Genomic DNA, 13226 nt, shown 5'->3' on the forward strand with positions numbered 1-13226 from the left:
GCCACGCAGCCCCCTCCACGTGGAGCCGCTGCTTGAGCAATCGCCTGAGCTGCTCCCAGGCCCCGCTGGGTGCGTGCTCCTGCCCTTTAGAGAGCTCAGCCCACGGTGTGTGGCACGCTGTCCCCCGGGGCGCACATCGTATGTTAAGTGACCCGGAGATCCACTGCCCTTCCTGGGATCCTGTCTGAATTCCCTGTGAGCACCTTTCCATCCGGGAAGATTGACAAAGCTCCTGCTTCTCCAGGACTGGGCTTTCCTGTCCTGGAGGCACTCGTTGCCTGGTCTTAGCCTGGCTCCTCGTGGGGGCCCCTCCCCCTTGGATGCTTTTTTATTTATTTTTTTCCGTCTTCCTACCTTGAGAGAAGCGCAAACTCTTCTCACTGTAGCATTCCAGCTGTTCTCTCTTTAAATCTCAGACCAAATTCATAGATTTTCAGGATGATTTGAAAGTTATCTAGGGAAGTTGGTGGGGACAGGTGACTTGGAGACCCTACTCTTCTGCCATCTTGTCCCACCTCTCTGCCTGTGGATTTAGTTACTAACATCCTTTTATTTATTTTTTAAAAAATATTTTATTTATTTATTCATGAGAGACAGAGAGAGAGAGAGAGAGAGAGAGAGAGTTACATATATAGAGAGAGGCAGAGACACAAGCAGAGGGAGAAGCAGGCTCCACGCAGGGAGCCTGATGTGGGACTTGATCCTGGGACTCCAGGATCATGCCCTGGGCTGAAGGCAGGTGCTAAACCACTGTGCCACCCAGGCGTCCCTAACATCCTCATTTTAGATGATTGTCAGAAGTTGCAAGAGAGGCAAGCAGCCAGCTGCAGGATGGAAGGCTTGTGTCTCCAAGTACAGAAGAGTGCTTTCTATGGAATATCTTCAGCTAGAATGGTGCTAGGTTCTAACTCCACTAAGAACAAAGCTAGTTGAACGCTGGCTTCAAAGCATCCTTATTTCTGAGAGTTGAGCTCATGATAGGACCCTTCTGTCTCCTGACTGCCTGTAGACTTAGCGTATAAAATCCTTATGTAGATGCTGGCAGGGGTTGTGTGAAAAGTTTATGGAAGTTGCAGGCCCAGAAGTTTTGTGTATCTGAGTTCAATACAGTGATTTCCTAGTAACATATTCAATTAGAATGGAACTAGGTTTTAACTCCCATAAATGAGAGGCTAGCTGAAATCTGGCTTCAAGGCTTACTTACTTCTGAGGCTTGAGCACATGCCAGGACCCTCCTACATCCTGACTGTGGGTAGACTTAGCTCTTAACATCCTTAGGTCAGATGTATGACAGAATTTGAGTGAGAGGCAAGTGGAAGTTTCAGGCTCAGAAGACTTGGCTCTCCATGCTCAGAACAGCGATTTACCAGGAACATCCTCACTTAGAATGGAGCTAGACACTAAGTCCCAAAAATGAGAGGCTAGTTGAAAGCTGGCCTGAAGGCATATTTACCTCTGAGAGTTGAGCATAGGTGCTGTCCTTTGTAGTTCCCCACTGCCTGTGAATTTAGTTTCTAACATCCTCATTTTAGATGATTGTCACAAGCTGTGTGAGAGGCAAGAGGGAAGCTGCAGACTGGAAGGCTTGTGTGTCTGAGGTCAGAAGAGCACTTTCCATGGAACATCCTCACCTAGAATTGTGCTAGTTTCTATCTCCAATAAGAACGAAGCTAGGTGAATGCTGACTTCAAGGCCTACTTATTTCTGAGTTTTGAGTAAGTGCCTATCCCTCAAGGTTCCACCCTGCATGTGTACTTAGCTTCAAACTCCCATATGTTACATGCCTGTCAGAATTTGTGAGGCAAGTGGCAAGTTTTAGAAAAAGAAGGTTTGTTTTTCCTACTTCAATACAGTGCTTTCCATTGAAACTTCTCACCTGGAGAAGAGCTACTAGGTAATTCTTATAGGAGTGAGGTTACTTGAAAGCTGGATTCAAGGCATACTTATTTCTGCTAGTTGAGCTCATGACAGGACCCCCCACATCCTAAATGGCATTACCCTTGGCATTAGCCAAGGCATTAGCCAAGCTAATGGCCATTAGCTTCTAACATCTTTTTGTTAGATGCTGTCATAGGTTGTGTGAAAAGCATGTGGGAGTTGCAGGCCCAGAGGTTTTGTGTTACTGAATTCAATACAACGAATTTCTAGTAACATGCTCAATTAGAAAGGAGATTCTAACTCCTAATAAATGAGAGGCCAGCTGAAATCTGGTGTCAAGGCATATTTACTTCTGAGAGTTGAGCACACGTGCTATCCTTCACAGTTCCACACTGCCTGTGGTTTTATGTTCTACATCTTCCTTTTAAGTGATTGTCAGAAGCAGCATGAGAGACAAGTGGTAAGATACAGGCCTGGAAGGCTTGTGCATCCAGATCAATACAATAATTTCCTAGTAACATCTTGAATTAGAATGGAGCTAGAATATAAATCCCATAAATGAGATGCTAGCTGAAACATGGCTTCAGGGCATACTTACTTGAGAGTTGAGCCTAGGTTCTGTCCCTCACAGTTCCACACTGCCTGGGGATTCAGTTTCCAACATCCTCATTTAGATGTCGGTCAGATGGTGCATGAGAGGCAAATGGCCAACAGCAGGTCCGGAAGGCTTCTGTCTCTGTTTTCAATACAGCTTTTGTCAAGGAAAATCCTACTGCGGAATTTAGCCACTAACACCATAGGAGTGAGTCTAGGTGTAATCTTGCTCAAGGCATGCTTTTTTTCTGAGAGTTGAGCTTATGGCCTATAGTATACTTCCCACATCCTGACTGCCTGTACACTTAGCTTCTAGCATCCTTATGTTCGATGCATGACAGAAGTTATGTGAGAGGCAAGTGGAAGTTTCAGGCCCAGAAGTCTTGTGTCTTCATGCTCAATACAGCAATTTCCTAGGTACATCCTCACTTGGAATGGAGCTAGATTCTAACTCCCATGAATGAGAGGCTAGTTGAAAGCTGACTTCAAGGCATACTTACTTCTGAGAGTTGAGCTCATGCCACGTACCTCCCACATCCCGAATGCCTGTAGACTTAGCTCTTAACATCATTATGTTCAATGCTGGCAGAAGTTGTGTGAGAAGCATTGGAAGCTGAAGGCCTGGAAGACTTGTGTATCCGAGTTCAATACAGCGATTTCCTAGGAACATAATCAAATAGAATGTAGCGAGAATCTAACTCTCATATAGGAGAGGCTAGTTGAAAGGTGGCTTCAAGGCATACTTACTTCTGAGAGTTGACCACATGTGCTGTACCTTGCAGTTCCACACTGCCTGTGGATTTAGATTCTAACATCCCCCATTTAGGTGATTGTAAGAAGCAGTGTGAGAGGCAAGTGGTAACCTGCAGGCCTCTAAGGCTTGTGTCTCCGAGTACAGTACACCACTTTTCATGGAACATCCTCACCTAGAATGGTGCTAGGTTCTAACTCCAATAAGAACAAAGCTAGTTGAAAGCTGGCTTCAAAGCATACTTATCTCTTAGCGTGGAGTAAAGTACCTATACTGCGCGGTTACACACTGCATATGTAATTAGCTTCAAATACCGTTATGTTACATGCCTGTCAGAATTTGTGTGAGAAGCAAGTGGCAAGTTGTAGAAATAGAAGGCTTGTTTTTCCTACTTCAATACAGCACTTTCCGTTGAAACTTCTCACCTGGAGAAGAGCTACATGGGAATTCTGATAGGCGTGAGTCTACTTGAAAGCTGGCTCAAGGCATCCTTCCTCAGGCATCCTTCCTCTGAGAGTTGAGTTCATGCCAGGAGCTTTCCATATCCTGATTGTAATCTTAGCTCTAAACATCCTTATATTAGATGCTGGCAGAAGGTGTGTGAGAAGCATATGGAAGTTGCAGGCCCAGAAGTCTTGTGTATCTGAGTACAACACAGCAATTTGCGAGGAAAATGCTCGATTAGAATGGAGCAAGATTCTAACTCCCATAAATGAGAGGCTAGTTGAAATCTGGCCGCAAGGCATATTACCTTCGGAGAGTTGAGCACACGTGTTGTCCCTCATAGTTCCACAGTCTGTGGATTTAATTTCTGACATCCTCATTTTATGTGATTGACAGAAGCAGAGTGAGAGAGGGAAGCGGTAACCTGCAGGCCTGGAAGACTTGTGTCTCTGACTACAGTACAGTGCTTTTCATGGAACCTCCTCACCTAGAATGTTCCTGGGTTCTTTTTTAAAAAATTTTTTTAATAAATTAATTTTTATTGGTGTTCAATTTACCAACATACAGAATAACACCCAGTGCTCATCCCGTCAAGTGTCCCCCTCAGTGCCCGTCACCCATTCACCCCCACCCCCCGTCCTCCTCCCCTTCCACCACCCCTAGTTCGTTTCCCAGAGTTAGGAGTCTTTATGTTCTGTGTCCCTTTCTGATATTTCCCACACATTTCTTCTCCCTTCCCTTGTATTCCCTTTCACTATTATTCATATTCCCCAAATGAATGAGAACATACACTGTTTGTCCTTCTCCGATTGTCTGTCCCCCCTTCTATCTCTCCCTTTCTGTCTCTCACTCCCTGTGTCTCTGACTCTCCTTCCCTGTCTCTCTTTCTCCCTCCCTCTCTCAGTCTCCCAAACTTCCTCTGACTCTGGTGTGGCGCTCAGCTTACCACTCCCCTCTTCCTGGCCTGTGTGACCTCAGAAGGTCACCAAAGTGCCCGGACCCTCTGGACAGATCCACCGCCACGAAGACACTGCCCTTGCGCTCTAGCCCTGGCTGCACGCGGGGCACCTCACAAGTAACCCACTGCCTGGTGAAGGCTGACACTAGGAGACCTCGGGAACTGACATGCCCAGATCCTGAGAAGTGGGGTGTATGAGCTCTGGCTGAGACTGCAAGGATGCAGATGGATGGGGTACCCATCTCTGGGGAGCACGCAGTGGCAGCGTCCCTCAGGAGCCTCCGATCTCAGCCTGGGGGCCGCAGGCCGAGGGACACCTCACACCGGACCCATCTCACAGGCCAAATCCTACCTCACTGGGACACCTGTGATGGCCGCAAGGGGCGTGCAGCCCTGAGGAGGGCCAAGCAGGGCCTCGGGCACCACGCACCACCCGCCCGCTGCCCCTCGAAGGCCAACATGCACCAGGGAGCCTTGGAGCGCCTCCCAGCGCCTCCCGGGGTGGGGACCCAGGGCAGTGACCCGCCCCGCCGGAAACACACGCCTGCAGCCCCCACCCCGCGGAGGCTGGCCCAGAAGCTTGGCAGCATTAACTCTTCCCCGCCGCCAGGGCGGCACTGGGCAGAAGGTGGCTCCCCCTGGGCGAGGCCATGTCCAGTGGCCCGGGTGCTTGGAGCCCCTCCCGGGAAGGGCGCCAGTGGGCTCTGGCCTGAGCGCCCTGTCGGATGGGGCCCCGGGCGCGACGGGGACCTGGGGGCTGGTGCTGAGGCGGGGCCTGCACCAGTATTAAGCTATCACTTATATTATGATTTAGAATGCACTAAATAGATTGTTTTTAGCAAACTACTATTTTACATCAGGATTTTGTTTTAAACAGAAATATGTCTCCTTCCTTCCATTTCAACTTTTTCTTATATCCTTCTGTAAAGTTTCATATTTTTTGTGTACCTTCCACATTCCTTCTTAGATTTTTTTTTTAATTTTATTTTTATTTTATGATAGTCAAAGAGAGAGAGAGAGAGAGGCAGAGACACAGGCAGAGGGAGAAGCAGGCTCCATGCACCGGGAGCCCGATATGGGATTCGATCCCGGGTCTCCAGGATCGCGCCCTGGGCCAAAGGCAGGCGCCAAACCGCTGCGCCACCCAGGGATCCCCCTTCTTAGATTTATATGTGTTTTGTAGTTTGTGTTAATAGTTTATGTCGTTATTATGAATGGATTTGATTTTTCCCATCCCAATAACTGGTTATTGATGTAGAAAAGGAAAATGATTTTGCTTGTGTTACTTTTATAATGGCAATTGCACATGTTAAAAAATATTATCACTATGAGTACAACAAAATGTTCTTTCTGTACTCAGTAATATCTTCAGTTGGCACGCAAGATAACATCAAGCCACGTCTTGTTTTTAGAGATCTAGCATGGTTTATTTCTTCTTGTCACAAAGAGATGACAGGAAATTCTTCACCATGCATCATATTCTGGAAACCCTCAATGATCTTTAGGGTTTTACTAAAGTCCCAGGGAGCCATGTTTTGCCTAGAAAACTTTAAGAACTTTGGGGTTAGTGAGAATTGTTTGCTGCAGGGATGTTCTCTGACCATGTTCATGCAGTTCATTTGAAGATAAACTCTTCTCCTGCCTCAGGCACTAGAATCTTTCACTTTATTTCCCAAAGCCATGAGCCTTGGTATTCAGCTCCCAGGAGCTACAAATCACATCATCAAACATCTGGCCTTCCTCTGGGGCTCTGTAGAGTTTTGGGCTCAAAGTTTTGCCATTTCTATGACCTACAGCTATAAAGCCCATTTCTCTTGAGAAAGTATTCCGTGTTGGGCTACTTGTCCTTTTGAAATTACAGCAATAACCTCTCTGAAACAGGAATGAAATTGTAAATCCTTTTCCTTCTAGGAGGGAGATGAGGAGCAGTATAAAGAAAGCTCAGACTTTTAGAAACACTAATGTTGTGCCCTACCAACTCACTCCACCCTCACTTTCCAGAATAGGAGCAGAATCAGCTAAGATTCATTCTTGTTTAATGGTCCACAGGGGGAAAAATTACTGTGTACTAATCTTCTTAAAGACACACCTTGTTATATAAGTTTCTTTTGAAAAAATAAGCAAAGGAAAAAGTGAAGCAGAATACTAATTAAATTTTCTTAATTTCCCTCCCCAAGAATTATTTAGTCTTATCTCTCACAGCTCTCCTATTTTGCAATTAATTCTATAAGAACTAGAGAATATTACCCTAATCGCACTGATAAATGAGTAAAGGGAGTAAATGTTAATAGTGCAAAAGACATATATTTCTTGACAAGTATAATAGTGACTTCTCAAAAGAGAAAGTATAATAGTGACTTCTCAAAAGAGACAGTATTTTCAGTTCACTTATTACTTAATAGACTAGAGTACAACTCTAAAGCAGTACCAGTGAAAGTAGCAATGAAAAAGTACAAGTTTCATACAAAGCACTTATCATACAAAAAAAATAAGGTTCTATTATTGCTCATTTAGATAAAAACTTGCCCATAAATATCATGGTGTAATTACTTAAGAAATTTATTTCACAATGATTTTCCAGGAATTTATAGCAACAAAACAACCAAGGAAAGCTGCAACCAATGTTTGCAGCTTATTAATTTCCTATATTTCTTCAGAAGCCTTAATGAATATTCTTGTGTCCACTATGATCTTCAAAGTAAATAAATTTCAGAAAAATATATGTATATGTATATATATATATACACACACACTTATATATAACATATACATATGGGTGTGTATGTATATCCTTACCACCAGTCATGATAAAGGAAGTACTGTTAGTACACGCCTTTATCATTTTAGTATATGTTTAAGAATCAAAAATTTTTTTATTGAATCTTTATGAATGGATAAAGAAGATGTGGTTTATGTATACAATGGAATACTCAGCCAATAGAAATGACAAATACCCACCGTTTGCTTCGACGTGGATGGAACTGGAAAGTATTATGCTGAGTGAAGTAAGTCAATCAGAGAAGGACAAACATTATATGGTCTCATTCATTTGGGGAATATAAAAAATAGTGACAGGGAATAAATGGGAAAGGAGAAAAAATGAGTGGGAAATATCAGAAAGGGAGACAGAACATCAGAAACTCCTAACTCTGGGAATTGAACTAGGGGTGGTGGAAGGGGAGGTGGGTGGGTGGTGGGGGTGAGTGGGTGATGGGCCCTAAGGGCGGGCACTTGATGTGATGAGCACTGGGGGTTATTCTATATGTTTGCAAATGGAACACCAATAAAAAATAAATTTTAAAAGAAAGAATGCAAAAAAAAAATCAAACACTTCATGAATTTCCCTGAGAGGCAACCAGTAAGTAGGTTAGACAAAATACATTTTACAAATAAAAAAAGTTCAGACTAGATATACTTATCCCTGCTCCTCTGGTTGAACATAACTCGAAATCCTAAACACTATATATAAAGAAAACAAAAAATCCATGAAAGCTGGAGAAACTGAAAAAGTCAAAATGGCAATGGATCCCAGGGACCAAAGTAAGACATGGCAACTAATTCAGTGTTGGTTCTTTTATTTTCTTTTTTAAGTTTTTATTTATTTACTTATTTATTTGAGAGTGAGGGAGCAAGAGAGCAAACAAGTGGGGGCAGAAGGAAAGGGAGAAGCAGAATCCCTGCTGAGCAAGGAGCCCAGACTCGGGCTCCATCCCAGGACCCTGATATCATGACCCACACCAGGGGCAGACACTTAACCAACTGGGCCACCCAGGTGCCCTAATTCAGTGAGTTTTCTCCTTGCTTCATATATTCCAGACTTGAAGCCAAGAACTGGCAACTGAGAAACTCCAATGGGCACAGATATAAACACCCCAAAGGAAGTCTGCTTTCTCTAGTCAAAGGACAAGGACAATGGCAGTCCAAGACAGAGAGACAAACACCACCGAAAAACTTTTGTTCTGCCCCACTCGTATCTGCAAATATTAAGTAAGGAACCTAGATTTCCATCCTTATTGGATGCTAACAAATTATCCCCAACGTCCTGCTAGAGAGGTCTCACAGAAAACTGAGTAGATGCCTCCCACCCTCACCCTTGCTGTCAGGGGGAGACCACATGTGGAACCTGGACTTATACCCCCAGTTGGTAGTAACAAGGTGCCCTCCTCTTTCCTTCTTTTGTGATGGCGGTGAGAGTGTCACAGTGTAGTGTCATAATGTCAGGGAGGCCTACTCAAAAGAAAGAATTTTCATCAGTAACCATGACAATGCCTTCAGCTCACAGAGTCAGTAGAAGCCACCTGGGGAGCAAGAAACTGGCATTCCTATACTTCCCAGCCATGGATGTATTAGCGGAGGCCTAGTAGGGGGACAGAATTGCAATCCCTGCTTAGCAATAAGGAGGGTACTCCACTGTCACGATAGGGTGAGTGAGAACCCTAGTCTCATAAAATGTCCATTAGTCATACCAAGAACCAGGAAGGTCTCAAACTGAATGATAAAAGACAACCAACAGATCCCAAAACAAAACAAAACGATGACAAAAAAACCCAGACATATTAGAATTTTAAGAATCTAAAGCAGATATCCTAAAAATGCTTGAATGACCAGTTGATAAAATGCTTGAAAAAAGGGAGGGGGGAAGTCCCAGCAGACATACAGCAACTATAAACATAAAAGGAAATTTTGGAAGTGAAAACACAATAATTGAAATAAAAATTACCAGGGACAAAGAAGAATATCAAATAATGGTAAAAGAGCCAATCCACCAAGAAGACATAACATCTCTTCATGTGTATGTAACAAACATAGTGAAAACTACATTAAAAAAGAGAAAAAAGAAAACTATGTGAAACAAAATTTGATAGGAATAAAAGGAGAAATACACAAATTAACAACTATAGTTGGAGACTCCAAAACCCCTTTTTCCACAACTCGTAAAATAACTACATAGGAGTGTAAGAAGGATACAGAACAACTAGAAACATCATTAATCAATAGGATCTAATCAACATTTACAAAAGATTCTACTAATCAACATCAACATATGCATTCCTTTCCAGGACCCACAGAACCTATACCAAGATAGAGTACACACTCATCAACTTGGAGAAATTTGACATCATGCATCATGTGTGCACCAACTACCACCAGAATCAGCGATGGAAAAAGAGAAGGAGGGGTTTCAGGGTGGCTTAGTTGGGTAAGCATCAGCCTTAAGCTCCTGTCATGATCTCAGGGTCCTGGGACCAAGCCCTGCTCTGGGCTTCCTACTCAGTGGATAGTCTGCTTCTCCCTCTTTCTCTGATGCTCCCCCCTGCTTGTGCTCCTCACTCACAAGGACCTAGAAAAAGAAAATCAAAAAACAAAGTAACCAAAAGAGAAGAAATAATAAAGACCACATGTCAATGAATTGAAAACAGAAAAACTCAAAAAAATAAGTTACAAATAGCTGTTTGTTTAAAATGATCAATAAAAGTGACAAACCTTTATCAAGATCGAACAAAAAATGAAGATACAAATGGCCAATATCAGTAATGAAACAAGGGACACTGTTATAGACCCTGTAGACATTAGAAGGATAATAAGGTAATACTACAAATATTTTACACACAAAAGTTTGACAACTTTGATAAAATGGACTAATTCCTTAAAAAAATAACTAACGGGATGCCTGGGTGGCTCAGTGGTTTGGTGCCTGCCTTTGGCCCAGGGCGCGATCCTGGAGTCCCGGGATCGAGTCCCACACTGGGCTCCCTGCGTGGAGCCTGCTTCACCCTCTGCCTGTGTCTCTGCCTCTCTCTATCATGAATAAATAAATAAATCTTAAAAAAAAAAGAACATGGGGATGGAAATTATCCATTTCACTGAAAATAATATACAGATTTATTTTTTTTTAATTTAATTTATTTATTCATGAGAGACACAGACACAGAGAGAGAGGCAGAGGGAGAAGCAGGTTCCCTTTGGGGAATCCAATGCGGGACTCCATCCTATGATCCTGGGATCAAGACCTAAGCCAAAGGCTAAAACTCAACCACTGAGCCACCCAGGTGCCCCAGGATATACAGATTTACAGATGGTAAATACGTTGAATACAGTTAACCAGTAGGTAAATGCAAATTAAAACTACAATGAGACACCTATGGGAATGTCTAAAATTAAAAATTTCATCAACATCAATACTAGCAAAGATGCAGAGATGTAAATGGTGCATTATAGAAAACCGGTTAGCACTTTGCTAAAAAAAATAAGCATATGTCCCAGCAATTGCATTCTTGGTCATCCAGAGAGATTAAAAATTTCTATTCATACATAAACTTATAAATGAATATTCATTACAAGCTTTATTCATAATAGTTTAAAAATAGAAACAACTCAGATATCATCCAAAAGGTGGTTAAACATAATATGCTAGATTGATACTACAAGATTGTACTCACAATGCAAAAACAGAAAACCACACTAGTTAAACACAATTGTGCTGAGTGGGAAAAAAAATCATATGATGTTACATGTTGTATGCTTCTATTTACATGACAGTCTTGAAGTGACAAAATTAGAGAATTAGAGAACAGGTTAGTGGATCAGTTGTTACGGAAAAGGAGAATGTAGGAGGGAAGCAGGGATGGCTCTAAATGGGCAAAATGGACAAGCCATGTAGTGATGGAAATGTTCTGTATTTTGACTGTTCCAGTGTCAGTTTGTTGGGATACTGAACTGTGGTTTTGTATTTGCATTTCCCTTAGGAGAAACACGATCAAAGGTACAGGGGATCTCCAGTATGTCTTTGTAAGAGCATATGAGTCAATACTTATCTCAAAATAAAAAGTCTAATTTAAAAAATCAAAGCTCAAAAATGTTAATCGCCCCTGAAATTGGCAAGAAATATGCCCACACCCTTTCTATTGAGCCACTCTGCCTGAGTTAATCAGAGTAAAAAGACAGGATAGAGTAACAATAATTGCTTGAAATGAAAGAAGTAATCATAAAGGAAGGGCTGACTGTTCTAAAAGAGGCAGATCAGGAGAAAAAGCAAAGTCAGAAACAAGGTCAAGAATAGGTGATCTCCGTCAAAAGGCCAAACCAAAATTTTAAGATTTCTGCCTGAACAGAAAAAAAGCAGACATAGGAAAGAGGAAAATGAAAATGCCTGGGAGTTTCAAGCACTTGGCTACCTTACCCCCTGATGGCACTTCTCCATTTTCAATGGTTAAAGTTTAGCTGCCATGTGACAAAGCTACCCCACCTCCTCCAGGGACCAATCTGGACCAGAAATCAATGACAAATATTTATGGAGGACCCACCAAGAAATGGTCAGTTCTTGGGAAAAGCACTGCATCAAATATGACCAGAGGATTTTAAAACGTAATAAAGATACAATTGCAAAAGAAAGTATATATTATAAATAGTACCATTATGAACATCAACTTCAAGAATAAACAGGTCAGTGGTATATAGCACCATGACTTGTTCCAACATTTATTCACTATGTACCTTTGCACAAGTTTCTGAATGTCATTGAAGTTCTCAGCTTCTTCACTGATAAAGTTAGAAGATTTTAAACTTAGCATTTTTATAAAGAGCAAATGAGATGAAGAAAAAAGAAGAAAGCAGAAAGCAGAAGAAAGCAGAAAGAAGAAGAAGAAAGAAGAAAGAAGAAGAAGAATCACATCTAAAGTTAAGTCTTGTTCCCTAGGCTAAAAAAGATATTCAGGTTACTAAAGCTTCTTTTGTATTCTACAATTTGAATTACCTTACAAACTTAAAAAAGTAACAGCTTAGATTTATCATATTTCCACTTTTAATATGATTTTGTACTTTTTTAAAACAGTAAGTATGCTTTTTAAAATGAGTATTCTAATCAATGCCTATGAAATTCATGAGTTTGCCCAAATCCAGATCTTGTGGACTCAGCTGAATTGATCCTAAACCCAATACTAGACTTCCTAGTGGAAATATCAAATATAGTTCCATGAAATCTGAGTAAGAAATTTAATGAGAAAACTGTCCTAGGGATCCCTGGGTGGCGCAGCGGTTTAGCGCCTGCCTTTGGCCCAGGGCGCGATCCTGGAGACTGGGGATCGAGTCCCACGTCGGGCTCCCGGTGCATGGAGCCTGCTTCTCCCTCTGCCTGTGTCTCTGCCTCTCTCTCTCTGTGTGTGACTATCATAAATAAAATTTAAAAAAATTAAAAAAAAAAAGAAAACTGTCCTTATGAGGAATCATGATGATTGTAAAGCAGTTGACTGAGTCTTTGATTTTTTAAGTCTAGCCCAAAACTATAAAGAACCTAATAGGCCCTTTCATCAGCATACTAACCGTATTATCACATATCAATTTTTGGTACTTAGATTCATTGCTATAAAAATTAGGACTTTAATTGTCACATACATAAGCCTATCTTTGCAGATATGTACTTTTTATAGCTCATTTTAGCAAAGATGAAGCTATTCTAGAAATCTATAATTATAAATAACTATGGGATATAGTTATCAGTAATTTAATAGACACAGAAACTGTCTTATGACAGAAAAGACCACAAATAAAAGAATCCAATCTGTAATCTGAATATATTCAAGTATTTTTCATTAAAGCAATGTT

This window comes from Nyctereutes procyonoides, unplaced genomic scaffold (genome assembly GCF_905146905.1).
Source record: "Nyctereutes procyonoides isolate TBG_1078 unplaced genomic scaffold, NYPRO_anot_genome, whole genome shotgun sequence".
NCBI classification, from domain to species: Eukaryota; Metazoa; Chordata; class Mammalia; order Carnivora; family Canidae; genus Nyctereutes; species Nyctereutes procyonoides.